Genomic DNA, 17,790 nt, shown 5'->3' on the forward strand with positions numbered 1-17,790 from the left:
CACATAGTATGAACTTAATAAATACCACAATTATTATTAGTAGGCAAAAATCCACAGCAGAAAGGATCCCAGAAGCAGTGGGAATCTCAAAATGCCCCATAGCATGCTGACTTGGGGCAAACCAAGTCACTGCCACTGTGGTCATCTCAAGATCCTCCCTGGCCAATCAATAGTAATAATTAATAATAATTACGGTACTGTTAAGCGCTATGTGCCAAGCACTGTACTAAGCGCTGGGGTAGATACAAGTTAATTGGGCTGGACAGGGTCCCTGTCCCACATGGGGCTCACAGTGTTAATTTCCATTTTACAAATGAGGTAACTGAGGCCCAGAGATGTGATGTAACTCACCCAAGGTCACAGCAGACATGTGGCAGAGGCGCGATTAGAACTCATGACCTTCTGACTCCCAGGCCCGTGCTCTATCTACTAAGCCACATTGCTCCTCAGTGCTAGTTACTGAGAAACAGCACAAAACACTGTACTAAACCTTTGAATGACTGCGGCAGAAGCAAAACAAATTCCTTGCCCTCGGGGAGTTTGCATCTAATAGGGAAGATAGCCAGACCAAAATATTTACAGAGTGAGAGTAGAACGGAGAACAAGAATAAAACAGGCAGGAGAGCAAGTAAGCCAGGATGAAATTTTGGACTAATAATAATAATTGTGGTATTTATTAAGAACTTACTATGTGCCAGGCACTGTTCTAAGCCTTGGGGTAGATACAAGCTAATCAGGTTGCACATGGTCCCTATCCCCATAGGGCTCCCAGCCTCAATACCCATTTTACAGTTAACTAATGCCCAGAGAAGCGAAGTGACTTGCTCAAGGTCACAGAGGAGACAGGTGTGGGAGCCGGAATTAGAACCCAAGTCCTTCTGATTCCCAGGCCCGTACCCTATCCACTAGACCACACTGCTTCTCGACGTGAAGAAGGAAAATATCCATCCAAGAAGAGGATCTACTGATGGAAGGACACATCAGTGGCAGATAGGGTGGCCCATAAGCTGGGCGATGCAGGTTTCCATTGCTCTGGTCCCCGGTACAGCGCTGATCCTGTACCCGGGCCCGCTCTGACCAGAACTTTCAAATGCTCAGTCTCCCTCCACCTTGGGCCCCAACCCTCAAGACTCACAGCTCGAGACCAGCACCCCCCACTCACAGGGTCCTCAGAGGGGAACACCACAGCCTGGGAGCAAGAGGGTGGTCCAGAGGGTCCCCTAGGGAACCCCCTTTTAAGATTCCACGTACTGCTGTAAGAGATCCCAGATGGCACCAATGGGTTACATCACATAACCCACGTCATGCACATCTGTCACTTCTGGGTCAGCTGAGGCGCCATGCAGGCCATCGGTTGACGTGGGCCTGCTGCTCTCTGAGCGGCCGGATTCCCCGCTTGTGAGTTCTCCAAATATGGCCCAACGGCCCTTTCTGGGGCTACCACCCACCCCTCCCCTTGCTGTCCCGAGCTCCAAGGGCCTGACCCGACTTCAGCGCTCTCCTCTAGGGCCGGGAATCCAAGCAGAAGGGCAAGAAGGAACAGAGGAGAGGAACGGCAAAGCCCAATAACCATCCCCGCAGTCCCCCGACCAAATTCCAGTCAAACCTATCTCTAACAAAGCGGCCAGGCCGGGTTTTTTTAATTGTCCTTGTTCTCCGGGAATCGGGCCACTGAAATGGTTTGTGATTTGAAGGCTTTTATTCCAATCGAGCTCAAGAGCTTCCGCCAGGTCTGCAAAGCGGGCTTTACACCTGGAAGAGGACCCGGTGACGGAAAGCCCCTAGGAAAGGGGGAGGTGCTCACACAGAAGGAAGATTCCATACCACAGCAGGAAAGGAATCCCCTAGGCCAGGAAAGGGAAGCAGCATGGCCTAGCAGAAAGGGCACGGGCCTGGGAGTCAAAGGACCCGGGTTCTAATCCTGGCTCTGCCGCTTGCTTGCTGTGTGACCTTGGGCAAGTCACCTCAATTTTCTGTGCCTCAGCTTCCTCATTTGCATAATGGGGCTTCAATACCCATTCTCTCTCCTGCTTACACTGTGAGCTCCATGGGGGACAGGGACTGTGTCCAACCTAGCGTTAGAGAAACAGCAGGTCCTAGAGGACAGAACGGGTCTGGGAGTGGAAAGGACTTGGATTCTAATCCTGGCTCCACCTCTTGTCTTCTGTGTCATCTGGGTGAAGACACTTCGCTTCTCTGGGACTCAGTTACCTCATCTGTAAAATGGGGATTTAGATTGTGAGCCCTTGTGGGACAGAAACTGTGTCCAACCCAATTTGCTTGTATCCACCCCAGTGCTTAGTACAGTACCTGGCACACAGTAAGAGCTTCACAAATACCGCTACTATTATTGTTATCTTGTATCTACTCCAGCACTTTGTACAATGCTTGGCACATAATAATCATGTAAATATTGTCATTATTATTATTAAGTGGAGCAGGGGAAGAGGGTCAGGAGACTGAGGAGATGAATGGACCCTTCCTCTATGTCCCCCTACAGGTCCCGAACCCTGCTCCGTGCTGGAAACTGGCAGTTCCAGGGTGTTGTGTTGGGTTTGGAAAAAGGCACCCTCTCTCCCAATCAATCACTGCTATTTAGTGAGCACTTACTGTGTGTGCAACGGAGTTGACAGACAGGTTCCCTGCCCATAAAGAGCTTACAGTCTAGAGGGTGGGTGGTCACACATAGGGAGACCTTGGACAATGTGAGCAGAGTTGCCCAGGTTACCCCGCCTCTCTATTTGCCTTTCAGGCTCCAAGGAGACGCTCCCCTTGCCCCCAAATCCCTCCACCACATCTTCCTCCTAGTGTAGTAGTTATTAAGGGCTTCCTGTGCGATGAACACTGTTCTAGGCACTGGGAGAGAATACCCAGGTGGGAATTAAACACGGTCCCCATCCCTGATGGGGCTCACAATCAAGCTCAGGGGCAGAACCCCCTTCATGAGCTTGGGTTTCTCCTGCAGAACAGCACCAAAATGGGAGAGAAGACCCAAAAACCCTACAATCAATTGTATTTATTGAGCTCTTACTCTGTGCAGAGCACCGTACTACACGCTTGGGAGAGTACAATATAGCAGAATTGGTAGTAGACACATTCCCCGCCTTCATATGAAAATGATAAGAATTGTGTGGAATGGACATTTACCTCATCCGAGTTCAAACCCTTGTGGCCTTCAGGCCATGTCAGAAGGGAGCCATGGGCCTTGGGCAGGTCGGTATCTAGAAGTATCACCTTGTTTCCCTCCTACCTCCCCTCACTAATCTACTACAATCCAGCCTCACACTTCATTCCTCTATTGCTAACCTTCTCACTGCACCTTGATCTCATCTATCTCACCGCCAAACTCTCACCCATGTCCTGCCTCTGGTCTGGAACACCCTCTCTCCTCATATCCAACAGACAATGACTCTCCCCACCTTCAAAGAGTTACAGAAGGCACATCTCTTCCAAGAGGCCTTCCCTGACTAAGCCCTCCTTTCCTCTTCTCCCACTCCTTTCTGCATCCCCCTTACTTGCTCTCTTTATTCATCCCACCTTCCAGCCCCAGAGCATTTGTGTACATATCCGTAATTTACTTCTTTTAATGTGTGTTTCCCCCTCTAGACTGTAAGTTCGTTGTGGGCACGAAATGTATTGTACTCTCCCAAGTGTTTAGTAGAGTGCTCAGCACACAGTAAGCGCTCAATAAATATGGCTGACTGACTGTCTGCCTGATTAATTCACCCAAAGGTAAAGAGGCGAATGAGCACTTTCTAAGATGCAGGGCTGACAAGCAGATCAACATTCTATCAATGTCAATTCATAGCACTTTGCAGACAGATGGAAAGTCCCCATTATACATTTGGGCTGGGTTTTTCGTTTGACTTTTAAAAGACGCAACGCATCCCCAGTAGCTAGAAATTGGCTCAGGCAGTAGCCACATCAGAAGGGCAGAGGCCTGGTTTTTCAGAAAGCGGGGAGGGAGAGGTGCTAAAACCGAATCGAAAGCAGTCACAAGAAAACCAATGAAATGCTGTGCAGATGGCAACAACATAAGTCATTTGAGCGAGCGTCAGAGTTCTAAAAAGCCAGAGGCCACCCCTCCTTGCAACTCAAACGCCCTGGGCTGGTGTGCGGTTTGAGAACAGGTTGAGGGCTCTTGGGGGAACCCAATGGGAAAGTTCTCTCGTTAAGAAAGCCAGCTCGGTTCAGAGATGTTTTTGAAAGGAGGTGGCCTCCGTGGGTCAGGAAGCCCTCTTTCCGCTGTACTCCACCCTGCTCAGCCCCATTCTGGGCCATAGTTTTCAGGGTCAGACAACACACTTGAAAAAGATGCTGGAAAACCGGACGGGACCCATAGGAGAAACCATAAAAATGAACAGAGGGAGGGGAGGCCAGGCCTTCAGGTTAAACGGGATGGGACTGTCCAGCTGGAGAAGGGGAAGCTGAGGAGGGCCATCAAGTCTAACAATAGTGGGATTTGTTACTGTGTGCCAGGCACTGTATTAAGCACTGGGGTGGATACAGGCAAATCAGGTTGGACAAAGTCCCTGTCCCACATGAGACTCACAGTCTCATTCCCCATTTTATGGATGAGGTAACTGAAGCGACTTGCGTAAGGTCCCACAGCAGACAAGCAGCGGAGCCAGGATTAGAATCCACAACCTTCTATGTTCAGACTGGTTATTCTCCATGTTGTCAGGGGGCAAAGCAAGAGGCACTGAATTGCCACAAACGTTGGATTAGACAACAGGACGCTGACTGTCAGTGCTAAAGTGCTTAGTACAGTGCTCTGCTCACTATAAGCATTCAATAAATACCATTGTCTGATTGTCAGGGATACTGTACTCTCTCAAATACATAGTACAGTGGTCTACTCACAGTAAGAGCTCAACAAATACCACTGATTGATTGACTGTCAGGGCCACTGTACTCTCCCAAGTACTTAGTACAGTGCTCTGCACCTAGTAAGTGCTCATTAAAGACCACTGATTGATTGATCAAACACAGGAACAGGCTACAAGGCTCCATCCCCAGAGATATTTTAAGAAAATAGAAGGGCTCTTGCGTTCCAGACGATTCAGCCAGTCCCTGGCTGGAGGCAGGGGGCTAGACCAGATGGCCTTTTGACTGTCTGGGTCATGACTATGAGGCAGATCTGGGCCTTAACTGTGGTGAGGCCACTTTTCCCGGTGAGTGAACACATCCAGTCCTCCCTTACATAATGGGATTTTGTTCTAACAGCACCCCGCTAGACAGCAAACTCTTCCACCAGATTAGCAGTTCCTTGAGGGCAGGAATCGTATCTACCTACTCTACTGTATTCTCTCCCAGTGCTAAATATAGTGCTCTGTATGGAGTAAGTGATCAATAAGTGCCACTGACTTACTGATAACCCTGCATTAAGGAAAATGGGAACAAGCATTAATCCGCCCTGGGTTGTTGGAAGATAAGCAGCGTGGCCTATGGAGAGAGCACGGGCCTGGGAGAAAGCCCTGGATTCTAATTCCGGCTGCACCACTTGTCTACTGTGTGACCTTGGGCAATTCACTTCACTTCTTTGGGCCTCAGTTACCTCCTCTGAAAAGGGGTATTAACACTGTGAGCCTTATGTGGGACAGGGACTGTGTCCAACCTAATCATCTTGTACCTATCCCAGCGCTTATTACAGTGCTTGGCACATAGTAAACACTTAACAAATGCCACAATTATTACTGCGATTAAGTACAGCCTCCACTTCTCCAAGAGGTTTCTACTCCAAACTGGAAAGTGAATATATGCTTTCAAGCAGGTGGGATGAACCTCACCCTCGGAAATGAACTAGCCTCTTTCAGGTCATTTAGGGAATTACAAAGCATTCCAACCCCCAGGGGAAGGCCCACCTATTCTCGCAACCATCCCCATAAGGACTACAGTTCTCCCTAGGGAAGGAAATCCAACAACCCCGCTTGGGAAAAAAGTGATCTTTGATACTTAAATGGGGGACGGACAGGAGGTTGGAGAACATCTGATAACTTGGCAGTTAATCTCTGCTGACCTTGAACAGTTAAGATACCTGAGTGTCTCCCCGTCTAGACTGTAAGCTCCCTGTAGGCAGGGAATGTGTCTACCAACTCTGTTATAGCATACTCTCCCAAGCACTTAGTACAATGCACACAGTAAACACTAAATAAATACAATTGATTGAGTTAGCCACCATTGTCATTGACAGACTAAAGTGAGAAAAGAGGAGATGTGACTTAATGACTTCGAAGATGGGGAGAGAAGTGGTCTGGAGGATGTAAAGGGGGAGGGAGAACAGATACTGAATCCCCATTTTGCAGATGAGGGAATTGAGGCACAGAGAAGTTACGTGACTTGCCTGAGGTCACACTGCAGATTAGTGACAGAGCCAAGATTGGAACCCAGGTTTCCTGACACCCCGGCCCATCCTTTTTCCATTCATTCATTCATTCAGTCGTACTTACTGAGTGCTTTCTTTGTGCAGAGCACTGTACTAAGCTCTTGGGAAGTACAAATCGGCAACCTATGGAGACGGTCCCCACCCAACAACAGGCTCACACTGCTTCTTGAGAGGAACCAAAAGGGCAAGCTGGGGTGTAGATGGAGGTGAGATTGGATAATGAGCTCTCTCCCTCCTCAGAAAGCCTTAAAGTCAATAGACAGGAGATTCTGCTTGATGTGGAGAGGAATGGATAGCCATTAGAGGTTTCTGAGGCGCTGGAAGAGGGGTGCAGAATGACATTTTAGAAACATAAGAGTTCGTCACAGTGCTAAATGTTTATTACAGTGCTCGGCATATAGCAGACGCTCAATAAATATCATTGAGTGAAAAATGAGCCATTTGGCAAAGTATGGACTGGAGGCACGGAGAAGCAGTATGGTTTAGTGGAAAGAGCAAAGACCTGGGAGTGATAGGACCTGGGCTCTAATCCCAGTTCTACCACTTGCCTGCTGGGTGACCTTGGGCAAGTCACTTAACTTCTCTGAGCTTCAGTTACCTCAGCTATGAAATGAGGATGAAGACTGGGAGCCCCATGTGGGATAGGGACTGTGTCCTAATCTGATTACCTGTATCTACCCCAGTGCTTAGAACAGTGCTGGGCACATAGTAAGTGCTTAACAAGTACCATAATTAAGGAGCCCATGAGAAGGCTGATGTAGTAATCCAGCTGGGATTTGACAAGTGTGTGTACCTTGAGAAGCAGTGAGGCTCAGTGGAAAGAGCACGGGCTTTGGAGTCAGGGCTCAGGGGTTCAAATCCCGGCTCCGCCAATTGTCAGCTGTGTGACTTTGGGCAAGTCAATTAATTTCTCTGTGCCTCAGTTCCCTCATTTGTAAAATGGGGATTAAGACTGTGAGCCCCACCCAGGACAGCCTGATCACCTTGTATCCCCCCAGCACTTAGAACAATGCTTTGCACATAGTAAGCACTTAAATACCATCATCATCATCAACATTACTGTGTGGGGAGGTGGCCTTTTGGCTGGAGAAAAAGGGTCAGATCCTGAAAACGTCTCGGAGGAAAAAACAGTGTAAGTTAGGGACAGACTGAGCACGGAGGTTGAAAGAGAGGGAGAAAGCCAAGGTTCCACGTCTTATTCTTGGAGGGTGGAAATGAGGGGAATTTAAATCCTGAACTTGACTTTTACTATGTAACAAAGACCTGATCACAGCTTAGCAGGTTTTACTGTGTTTCCCTGGGGTCTAGTTAGCTCCAATCAGTCTGCCCCAACAGACGGCCCGCCAACGGACTCAAACAACTTTTCCGGTAGCACTAGTCATCACTGTCAAAAATAATAATAAAAACCCTCAAGTCCCTGGTTCCGGGACTGGGGACATTTCCACTCCTGTGGCAGGAAAGAATTTCAAGCAGCCTGGTCCACCCCTCCTAGAACCGAGATGCTTTCGCATGTGATTTCGATTTTCACCCGAGCTACTCCCCCCTGCACACACGTTCAAAAAGTCAGTTAGGAACAAGCAAGTGGGTGGTAGAACTGACAGATCCTCCAACGGGGATCCTCAGTTTGGGATGCTCAATCTGGGAAGGCTGATGTGGCGTGAACCGTCCCCCCGCCAAAGAATTTGGACCAAGGCGAGGCGCCACCCGGTTTTGCTTTCAGGTTGGGCCAAAACGTGTCCTGAGCCAGGAAGGAGCAGAGGCGGGGGGCACCTGTGTCTGGGCAGGGAAACGGGAGAGCGGCAGGCGGGCGGGCAGGCAGGCAGGCAAATCTCGGCCTCAGGACGGGGTTCAATCAATCAATCGGATTTATTGAGCGCTTACTGTGTGCAGAGCACTGTACTAAGCGCTTGGGAAGTACAAGGTGGCAACATATAGAGACAGTCCCTACCCAACAGTGGGCTCACAGGCTAGAGGGGGAGACAGAGAACAAAACCAAACATATTAACAAAATAAAATAAATATGTACAAGTAAAATAGAGTAATAAATATGTACAAACATATATACAGGTGCTGTGGGGAAGGGAAGGAGGTAAGACGGGGGGGGCGAGGGGGAGAGGGCTCAGGGTTCGCCAGTGTTACACGCAAAATAAATGCAGGGAGACGAGTCAAGGCCGATCCCGCCCAGGGAGACCCCTGAAATTCCCCCAATTAGAATGGGGAGGGGGGAGGGGGGATTCCCCCCGGTCGGTGTTAGGGGGGGTCGGGGGTCCCGTCCGGTCCCGTCCCCCTTTCCCTCTGCCCCCCCTGGCGCTCTCACCTGCTGCGGCGGCTCCGGCGGGGCACGGGAGGAGGGGCGGGGCGGGCACCGGGCACCGGGGTCGGGGGGAAATCGGGCGCTTAGTACAGTGCTCTGCACACAGTAGCCGCTCAATAAAGACCGTTGAATGAACTGAATGAATCGGGGCGGGCACGGGGGCGGATCGGGGCGGGCCCGGGGGGCTCGGTGAGAGGCACGGGGGGATCGGTGAGGGGCACGGGGGGGGGGGGGGGCTGGGTGAGGGGCACGGGGGGCTCGGGGCGGGCACGGTGGGGGCTCGGTAAGGGGCACGGGGGGCTCCGGACGGGCACGGGGGGCTCGGTGAGAGGCACCGAGGGGGATCGGGGGGGGCTCGGGGCGGGCACGGGGGGTTCGGGGAGGGGCACGGGGGGGGATCGGGGCGGGCACGGGGGGGCTCGGTGAGGGGCACGGGGGGCTCGGTGAGGGGCACGGGGGGGCTCGGGGCGGGCACGGGAAGGCTCGGTGAGGGGCACGGGGAGGGCTCGGGGAAGGGCTCGGGGAGGGCACGGGGGGCTCGGGGAGGTTACGGGGGGGATCGGGGCGGGCACGGGGGGGATCGGGGCGAGCACGGGGTGGGCTCGGGGAGGGCCACGGGGCGAGCACGGGGAGGGCTCGGGGCGGGCACGGCGAGAGGCACCGGGGGGGGTCTCGGGGAGGGGCACCGGGGGCTCCGGACGGGCACGGGGGGAGGGGGGGTGGTCTCGGGGCGAAGGAGGAGCAGGTCTGTGCGGGTCCCGGTGCGGTGCAGGGCCCGGGGGGCCCGGAGGGCCCGGAGCTGGGGGGGGGGGCGGGGCCCGGGAGTCGCGGAAACGCCGGGGTGGGCCATGGCAGGGAATTGCTCCTTTTATTCGTACTGCTGGCCGTCTGTCCGGCCGTCTGCCCCCCCCCCCACCCACCCCGTCTGTCTGTCCGTCCCCCGCCCATCCATTCTTTCACTCACTCAATCGTATTTGTTGAGCGCTTACTGTGCGCAGAGCGCTGGACTAAGCGCTTGGGAAATACAAGTCGGCAACCTACAGAGACGGTCCCTACCCAACAACGGGCCCACGGTCTAGAAGGGGGAGACGGACAACAAAACAAAACAAAACATGTGGACAGGTGTCAATACTATCAGAATAAATAGAATTATAACTATATAATAATGATAATAATGACATTTATTAAGCTATTACTATGTGCAAAGCACTGCTCTAAGCGCTGGGGAGGATACAAGGTGATCAGGTTGTCCCACGTGGGGCTCACAGTCTTCACCCCCATTCTGTATAATAAAAATAATAATAATGACATTTATTAAGCTATTACTATGTGCAAAGCACTGTTCTAAGCGCTGGGGAGGATACAAAGTGATCAGGTTGTCCCACGTGGGGCTCAGTCTTCACCCCCATTCTGTATAATAATAATGACATTTATTAAACTATTTCATTGTGTAAAGCACTGCTCTAAGCGCCGGGGAGGATACAAGGTGATCAGGTTGTCCCACGTGGGGCTCACAGTCTTCACCTCCATTCTGTATAATAATAATAATAATGACAATTATTAAACTATTACTATGTGCAAAGCACTGCTCTAAGCGCTGGGGAGGATACAAGGTGATCAGGTTGTCCCACGTGGGGCTTACAGTCTTCACCCCCATTCTGTATAATAATAATAATGACATTTATTAAGCTAGTACTATGTGCAAAGCACTGCTCTAAGCGCTGGGGAGGATACAAGGTGATCAGGTTGTCCCACGTGGGGCTCACAGTCTTCATCCCCATTCTACAGATGAGGTAACCGAGGCCCAGAGAAGTTAAGTGACTTGGCCCAAAGTCACACAGCTGGCAATTGGCGGAGTCGGGATTTGAACCCATGACCTCATCATTATATATACACATCATTAACAAAATAGAACAGTAAATATGTACAAGTAAAATAGAGTAATAAATCTGCACAAATATACATATATATATACATACAAGTGCTGTGGGGAGGGGAAGGAGGTAGGGCGGGAGGGATGGGGAGGAAGAGAGGAGGCGCCCAGCCTCTGAGCCCCTTGGGGGCAGGGATTGTCACTCCGTATTGTTCTTTCCCCAGCCCTCAGTAATGATAATGATAATAATGATGATGGGATTTATAATAATGATGGCATTTGTTTGGAGAAGCAGCGGGGTTTAGCGGGAAGAGCCCGGGTTTGGGAGTCAGAGGTCGCAGGTTCTAATCCCGGCTCCGACGCTTTTCGGCTGTGTGACTTTGGGCAAATCACTTCACTTCTCTGGGCCTCAGTTACCTCAACTGTAAAATGGGGATGAAGACGGTGAGCCCCACGGGGGACAACCTGATCCACCTTGCGTGGCTCAGTGCAAAGAGCACGGGCTTTGGAGTCAGAGGTCATGGGTTCAAATCCCGCCTCCGCCAATTGTCAGCTGTGCGATTTGGGGCAAATCCACTTAACTTCACTGCGCCTCATTTCCCTCATCTGTAAAACGGGGATTGAGACTGTAAACCCCCCGTGGGACAACTTGATTACCTTGTAACCTCCCCAGCGTTTAGAACAGTGCTTTGCACATAGTAAGCGCTTAATAAATGCCATTATTATTATATCTATCACGGCGCTTAGAACTGTGGTTGGCGCATAGTAAGCGCTTAACAAATATCATCATTACTATTATTATTATTCTCTGGGCCTCAGTTATCTCATCTGTAAAATGGAGATTAAGACTGTGAGCCCCATGTAGGGCAACCTGATAACTTTGTCTCTATCCCAGCGCTTAGAACTGTGCTTGGCACATAGTAAGCGCTTACCAAATACCATCACTGTTGTTATCATTATTATTATTACTCCAGTACAGTGCTCTGCATAGTCAGCGTTTAGGTAACGACTGAAAGGATGAATGCGTAGGGGCTTGTTCCAACGAGGTATCCCCTTCCCCAGCTTCAAATGAGGTGGTGAAGAGGGTGGGAGTCGGAGCTGGGGAAAGAAAGGGGGCTTCTTGGAGGGCCGGAGGCAATTTCGGGAAAGGAGTGTTGCAACTAAGAGCATGAGAAAGCTGAGCCATTAACAAGGGACCACTCCCGCCCCTCTCCCCATTTACACTAATTGGCTCCTTTTGTCCAGCTGCCCTTTTAAACCGATTTTAGAAACAGACCTGACTAGATTACTCATACCCTAAAAAAGAAAGGCGTAGACCCTCAGATCAAGGTCCCCTCGGCATCACTACCATGGAACCAGTTGCTCAAATTCTCAAGGACATGTTTCAGGAGGAGAGTAGGAGATGATGGGATAAATAAACAGGATCCTGACATTTGAACGCACTGTATCGGAAAACTCTGGCAATGGCTAATTTAAGAAGGTTCCGTGCAAACCCCAAAATTAAAATTAAAACAGTGTGTGCCAGCCGCAGGAATTCCACCGGTCACGTAACAGATGAAAGGCTGTGAGAATTAAAAGAACTTCAAGTTCCTCAATCACTCCCCACAGTATTTAGTAACGTATCCATGATTCGTGTATATTAATATCTGTCTCCTCCGCAGGACTGTAAACTCACTGAGGGCAGGGAACGTGTCTGCCAAAAGTTATACTGTGCTTTCTCAAGACCTTAGTACAGTACTTTGTACAAGGTAAGCGCTCAATAAATACGATTGATTGATGTCTATGGTCAGCCGAGACTATGCTAAAAAGCGATTCAATCAATCATATTTATTGAGGGCTTACTTTGTGCAAAGCACTGTCTAAGGTCTTGAGAAAGTACGGTATAACAGTTGTCAGACCATAGACATTATTTGCTGCATGGAACAGTGCTTGGCACACGATACGCGCTTAATACCATTATTATTATTTGCCACAGTGAGGCTTGGGGCACGGGAGCCCGGAGATCTGGGTTCTAATCCCTACTCCACCACCTACCTACTGTGTGTGACCTCGGGCAAGTCACTTCACTTCTCTGCGCCTCAGTTAGCTCATCAGTAAAATGAGGATTAAATGTGAGCCCGTTGTGTGCAGGGATTGTCTCTATTTAGGGCTGAATTGTACTTCCTAAGCGCTTAGTACAGTGCTCTGCACACAGTAATTGCTCCATAAATACGATTGAATGAATGAATGAAATATCCTTTCCCTCTTCCTCGGACTTGAGAGTCGGGGGCCTCAACAGATTGGATTGTATCTACCCCAGCACTCAGAACACTAAATAACCCCAATAATGATTAGCTTTCCTTGCAGGTTGGTTTCGTGCTAGGGGCTGGGGAGACAGAGGAAAGTCTCCATGTGCTACACTGAGACCTTAGGGTTGGGTTTCCTGAGCTGACAAAAGGAAAACCAGCCTGCAGTAGGCAACAGGCATCACGCGCTAGGTGAAAGAGAAAGGGAGTGGGAATCTGTTTAGTCATCCACCTGGAACACGCACAGAAACTGGGCCTCTTAAGCATGCTAGGCCATGCCTTTTTCCTTCTGGATTCAAGTTCAAAGATCCTCTGCCTTGGAATGTCTCCAAGGAGTCATCTGCTGGAAGTTTCAACTAAAAAGTAAAGTCTGATATCCAGGTAAGTGGGAAAATTAGTCTTTGGGAAGGGAGAAACAAAACGACTGAATTCGAGCCATCTTTAGGGATGCAGTCGGCCCTGAAGAACAACTGTGGTATATCTGTTAAGCACCCATGTGCCAGTCAACTGTATTAAGCGTCGGCGTGGATACCATCAGACTCAATGGTTCCTGTCCCCCCAGTGGACCTCACAATTTAAAGGGGAAGGAGAAAAGGAATTTAATCCCATTTTAGAGATGAAGAAATTGAGGCACAGAGAAGTTGAGTGGCTTTCCCAGGGCCACACAGAAGACAAGTTGTGGCCAGATTAGAACCCAGGTCACCTGACCCCCAGTCCCACCGGTCATCATTGTTGCCAACTTGTACTTCCCAAGCGCTTAGTACAGTGCTCTGCACACATTAAGCGCTCAATAAATTTGATTGATGATGATGATGATCAGTGTTCTAAAGCAGCGATAAAGTCACACCTATGAATGGAAGGGGGATGAGGGCCTGGTAGATGTTTGGGTAAGATCCCACACACAGCAAGTGCTCAATAAATATGGTTGATTGATTGATCCCAGGACTGGTGGGGGAAGCTTTTGCCAAGAGTCTCAAGAGCTCTAACAGAAGACCTGGGTTCTAATCCCAACTTCACCACATAACCTGCTGTGGGATGTTGGGCAAGTCACAATTTCTTTGCCTCAATTCCCTCATCTAAAAAATGGGGATTCAATCCTGCTCTCCCTCCTGTGAGCCCCAGGTGGGACCCGATGATCTTGTATTTACTCCAGCCCTACAACACTGCTTGGCACATGGTAACCGCACAACTACTGTTGTTGTTGTTATGATTATCCTGTCTGTTATTTCCCAAAAGCAGCCCCGGATGTCCCCAGAAGTGTGGCCGCGGGGCCCTGGAATGTGCTCCCTCACCTGCAGGTGACTCACCTGTGGAGACGAGGGCAATTTCCCCAAAATGAAGTCCCCTCTGCCCCTGGGTTGATGCAGAGGAGAGGTAGACACTTCTCTGCAAGTGGTTCTCTGGACATTTTTCCTGCAAAGGAAGGGAAGGAGCAGGCTCGCTTTGCTGTCCTCTGCTGGCCAGTAGAGAGGCAGCCCCCGCCCGGAAAAAACAAATGAATGAAACTTTTTAATAGTATTTTTTATGGCATTTGTTCTTTCATTCAATCAATCGTATTTACTGAGCGCTTACTATGTGCAGAGCACTGTACTAAGCGCTTGAAAAGTACAATTCAGCAACAGATACAGTCCCTACCCCACTACGGGCTCACAGTCTAGAAGGGGGGAGAAAGACATCAAAACAGGTGTCAATACCATAAAAATAAATAGAATTATAGCTATATGTACACATCATTGATAAAATAGAGTAATACATCTGTACAAATAGTAGGGCTGAGGGAGGGAGTGGGGGCGATGGGGAGAGGAGGAGGAGCAGAGTAAGAGGGGGGACTCAGTCTGGGAAGGCCTCCTGTAGGAGGTGAGCTCTCAGTAGGGCTTTGAAGGGAGAAAGAGAGCTAGTTTGGTGGATGTGTGGAGGGTAGGCATTCCAGGCTTGAACTCTTACTAGGCACCAGGCACTGTACTAAGCGCTGGGGTAGAGACAAGTAATCAGGTTGGACACAGTCCCTGTCCCACATGGAACTCACAGCGTGGCTCAGTGGAAAGAGCCCGGGCTTAGGAGTCAAAAGTCATGGGTTCTAATCCCAGCTCCGCCACTTGCCAGCTGTGTGACTTTCGGCAAAGTCACAACTTCTCTGGGCCTCAGTTACCTCATCTGAAAATGAGGATGAAGACTGTGAGCCCCACATGAGACAAACCTGATCACCTTGTATCCTCCCAGCGCTTAGAACAGGGCTTCACACATAGTAAGAGCTTAACAAATGCCATCAGTATTATTAAGTAGGAGGGAGCAGGGTTTAACCCATTATAGAGTTGAGGAAATAGAGAATTGACTTGTGCAAGGAAACACGGCAAGAAATTAGCAGTTGGAATTAGAACCCAGATCGTCTCTGATTCCCAGGCCAATGCTCTTTCCACCAGGCCATACTGTTTCTCTGGACACTTGAACCCTTTTACAGGGAAATGTGGGGAAACAAAAAAAAAGGTAGGAGTAATAGCATTTATTAAGTACTTTCTGTATGTAGAGCACTCAAGCTCTGAAAAGAATACCGTGATAGGAATTAGAAATGAACCCTGGCCTTCAAGGGGATCACAATAGTTGAGGTAATAGAATCTATTAAGCACTTGCTGTGTTCAGAGCGCTGTACTAAGTTCTGGGAAAGAAAACAGGGCTGGGAATTAGACACGGTCCCAGGTCCTGGAGAGGCTCACCACCTATCACTATAAGCAGGGTGTGAGGAGTGGAAACAGGCACATAAAGACACACGAAATACTAAAACAACATGAAAGATATGGAAAAATACATAATCTAAAAATAAAAATCAGAAGGGTGGCTCAATTCAAATGGAGAAGAATCAGGGACAGGCTCATAGTGGGCAGGGAATGTATCTGTTTATTGTTATATTGTACTCTCCTACGCACTTAGGACAGTGCTTTGCACACAGGAAGCACTCAGATACAATGGAATGCATGAATGATTTCCCCAGCTGCAGCCTCAGGATGTCAGACCCACACCAGGCTCCTTAGCCTACTACCTCTCTCATCACAGACGGATCACTTTTTCGTGCTGAGAAAGGGCAAAGCTGCCACGGGCATGTTGAGACGGAAAAGCCGGCTTTGGGCAGAGGAAGTGGCAGTATGACTGATCGCTGCCTCACCACTGAGGGGAGGGATGGGGGGGGGTGGTGTTACTGCCTGAGAAAGGGCCCTGCCTGGCAGCAGGGGTCACAACCCTGAGAAGTTTTAATCACACCGCTGGAAAAGTTGAGTCAGAAAGGAGCTTTTCTGCTTGCATTAGCTCTAACTTCCTTTACACACCCCACGACATGCCGTCACACCGACTATTCGGCTGGAAAGAGAAAGACCTTTGACCCTGTCGTCTCCCCCTCTAGACTGTTGGCTCCTTATGGGCAGGGAGCATGTCTGCTAGTTCTTTTGTATTGTACTCTCCCAAGCGCTTAGTACAGCGCTCTGCACTTAGTGAGCACCCAATAAATACGTTCGATTGATTGGAAAGCCTAGCCAATGCTGGAATCATCAAGGATAATTGGGAGCCTTGGAGAAAGCAGAAGGGGAGCATTGGGCCCTATTTATTTACAGTACTGTCTGTCTCCCCCTCTCAACTGTAAGCTTGTTATGGGCAGGGAATGTGTCTGTTACATTATTATATTGTACTTTCCCAAGTGCTTAGTACAGTGCTCTGCAGACAGTAAGCATTCAGTAAATACCAGTGACTGACATGCCTGCTAACTCTTCTGTTGTACTCTGAGGGCTTAGTGATAATAATTATGGTATTTAAGTGCTTACTGTGTGCCAGGCACTGTACTAAACACTAGTACAGTGCTCTGCACACTGTGAGCACTTGATAAACACCATAGATTGATTGACAGGTGACATCAGAGCTTTGAAACCCAGGATCTGTAGTGCAGTGAGGAATTGGAAGATATGAAGCTACAGGCAGGGGCTGGTGATGAGGAAAGAGGCAACTTGTTCCAGGTGCTGTTTGGTTCCTTGAGTGGGGATTGAATGTCCCCACCTGCCACTAATAATTGTAATTTTAATGACTTTACTTGAAGTGGGGAAGATGGATGTTGGGTTTAAAGGGCTGTGGAGTTGCTCTTTCATAAACTGGAACTTTTATGACATGAACTTTAGACTGTAAACTTGTTATGGGTAGGAATGTGTCTACTAATTCTACTATATTGTACTCTCCCAAATGCTTAGTACAGTGCTCTGCACACGGTAAGCATGAGATACCATCGGTTGATTGATGAACTAAGTCATTTCAGGAAGGTCTGCGTTTTCACCCTTATTTTTGAGGTTTTTAGTGACACTGATGGATAGGGTGGCCAAATGGTAAAAGTTGAGTGACTTCTAATGAATGGCAACAATCTGTGGTCATCAAGGTGGATGTTTATGCAGCACCTGTGTGCAGAACACTGAACCAGGGCATCTGAGAGAAAGGGGGAAGAAGTGAGAGTCGTGGTGGAAATTTCCATTTGGGGCAGAAGCTGTGAAGGGGAGGTGGGAGGTCTAGGTCCCCCACCTTTCGGTGGGGAGGGAGGTGTGGGATAGTCCTGACTGCAGCTGGCATGGGGGCCTGGAGAAGATTTTGAATGTGTGTACTCAACCGACCTCCACTCTGGTTTCAGGAGAGTGAAGACGGGGGAATACAGCTCCCAAAGTACCGGGCTTGGAAGAAGCAGCAAAACAAAACTGAAAAGATGCAGTCAGAGAAACCAATAGTAAAGCCGAAGGCTGCTGGAAATTCATACTACTACTACTGCTAGTAATAATTATTATTATGGCATTTAAGTGCTTATTATATGCCAGGCACTGTACTAAGCGCTGGTGTGGATACAAACAAATCAGGTTGGACACAGTCCTTGTCTGCATGGGTTTCAGTCAATCCCCATTTTACTGATGAACTATGG

This window comes from Tachyglossus aculeatus, chromosome 11 (assembly GCF_015852505.1).
Source record: "Tachyglossus aculeatus isolate mTacAcu1 chromosome 11, mTacAcu1.pri, whole genome shotgun sequence".
In the NCBI taxonomy this organism is placed as follows: domain Eukaryota; kingdom Metazoa; phylum Chordata; class Mammalia; order Monotremata; family Tachyglossidae; genus Tachyglossus; species Tachyglossus aculeatus.